Genomic DNA, 2,378 nt, shown 5'->3' with positions numbered 1-2,378 from the left:
TGAGAGCTCTTTCATGCCTTTAAATAGCATGCAAAATATCATGTGGGGCCAGGCTAACACATTAAATCCCCAAAGCCAAACATATATTTCAGTAAAATATAATAGAATAAGAGCAAAAGCAGGTTGAACTTTATTTTTTTTCAACAATTTAATTCCACTGCTGCTTTCGAATTTTTTTTAATGAATTAATTTATTTTTGGCTGCATTGGGTCTTCATTGCTGCGTGCGGGCTTTCTCTAGTTGTGGCGAGTGGGGGCTACTCTTCGTTGCAGTGCACAGGCTTCTCATTGCGGTGGCTTCTCTTGCTGTGGAGCGGGGGCTCTAGGTGCGCGGGCTCAGTAGTTGTGGCTCACGGGCTCTAGAGCACAGGCTCAGTAGTTGTAGTGCACGGGCTTAGTTCCTCCACGGCATGTGGGATCTTCCCAGACCAGGGATCGAACCCGTGTCCCCTGCATTGGCGGGCGGATTCTTAACCACTGTGCCACCAGGGAAGCCCCTGAATTTTTAAAATATTTATTTATTTATTTTGACTGCACATGGTCTTAGTTGTGGCATGCAGGATCTTTAGTTATGGCATGCAGACTTCTTTAGTTGTGGCATACGAACTCTTAGTTGCAGCATACATGCGGGATCTAGTTCCCCGACCAGGGATTGAACCCGGGCCCCCTGCATTGGGAGTGCAGAGTCTTACCCACAGGACAACCAGGGAAGTCCCAGGATGAACTTTAATAGGGGGAAAAAATCTAAAGTCCTCTCTCTAAGTTTAGAAATTACTTGTAAAATGAGGCAAAGGGTTGCCATGTCCTAAAAGCAGTTCATGTGAAAAATATCTGAGAGGTTTAATTTACCACAGCTTTAGCTCTATGGCATGACAGAGAAAAATGATAATGCAACCTTAAGTTGAGTTAATAGAAGTCTACGTTATTGTAAATAACAGTTCTAGTGTACCCTGTGCTAACCAGACCTCATCTGTGCCCAGTTGAAGGCAAAGTATTTTATAACACACATGTAGAAAAGTGCATGAATCACAACTATACAGCTCAATGAATTTTCACAAGGTTAACATACCCATATAACTGGTAGAGTGACCAACTTTTCCAACTTCCCTAGGGGTGTCCCGGTTTTAGCACTGGAAGACTTGCATCTTGGGAAACTCCTCTGTTCTGGACAAACTAGATGGTTGGTTACCCTAACCCATCCAGATTAAGACATAGAACATTATCAGCACCCTAGAAGCCCTCATATGGATAGTCAGTCACTACCCACTCCTCTTCCCCAAAGGAAACCACTATCGTGACTTCTAACACCATAGATTATTTTGAGGTGCTCTATTTTAATATGAGTACTACAAACTAAAGAGCAGAGGTTAAAACCTCATAGCTCATGGGCTGAATCTAGCTGGTAGATGTTCTGTTTGAGTTATGCAATATTGGCCTGTAGAGCTTTTTCTTTTTTTCCATTTATTTTATTTGGGGGCCAGTGCTATGAGTTTTAATACAGGTATAGATTCATGCAACCCCTATCACACTCAGAATACAGAATAGTTCAATTGCCACAAAAATCTTCCTCACGCATCTCCTTTCTAGTCACATATTCCACCGGCTCCTAGTCCTTGGCAACCAATGATCTGATCTCCATGCCTCTAGCTTTGCCTTTTCCAGACTGTCATACATTTGGAATCTTATACACCATGAAACTCATGAGTGTGCCTTATTTCATTCAGCATGATACCCTTGAGGTTCATGCAAGTTGTTGCTTGTATTAATAGTTCATTCCTTTGTATTGCTGAGCAGTATTTCATTGTATGAACATACTTCAGTTTGCTTATCCATTCAAGGACTTCTGCATTGTTTTCAATTCTGAGCAATTATGAATTGTGCTGCTATAAACATGTATGTACAGGTTTTTGTGTGAACATAAATCTTCATTTCTCTAGGGTGAATACCTGGGTGGGGGAATTGCTGGGTCATATGCTAGGTATAGGTTTAATTTTATAGGAAACTGCCAAGCTGTTTTCCAGAGTGGCTGTACCATTTTGCACTTCTATCAGCAATGTAAGAGAGTTCCAGTGCAGAGTTCTGCATCCTTGTTAACACTTGGTATTATTATTTTTATATTTATTTTAGCCATCTTAATTGATATAAAGTTGCATCTCATTGTGAGTTTCTTTTTTAAATGTTAATTTAATTTAATTTATTTATTTTGGGCCGCGTTGGGTCTTGGTTGCTGTGCACGGACTTTCTTCTAGTTGCGGCGAGCGGGGGCTGCTCTTCATTGTGGTGCGCGGGCTTCTCATTGCGGTGGCTTGTCTTGTGGAGCACGGGCTCTAGGCACACGGGCTTCGGTAGTTGTGGTGTGCGGGCTCAGTAGTTGTGGCA

This window comes from Delphinapterus leucas, chromosome X, assembly GCF_059928025.1.
Source record: "Delphinapterus leucas isolate spDelLeu-1000000601 "Yukka" chromosome X, BTC_Dleu_Yukka2, whole genome shotgun sequence".
NCBI classification, from domain to species: Eukaryota; Metazoa; Chordata; class Mammalia; order Artiodactyla; family Monodontidae; genus Delphinapterus; species Delphinapterus leucas.
Note: the sequence above shows the minus strand (reverse complement) of the source record.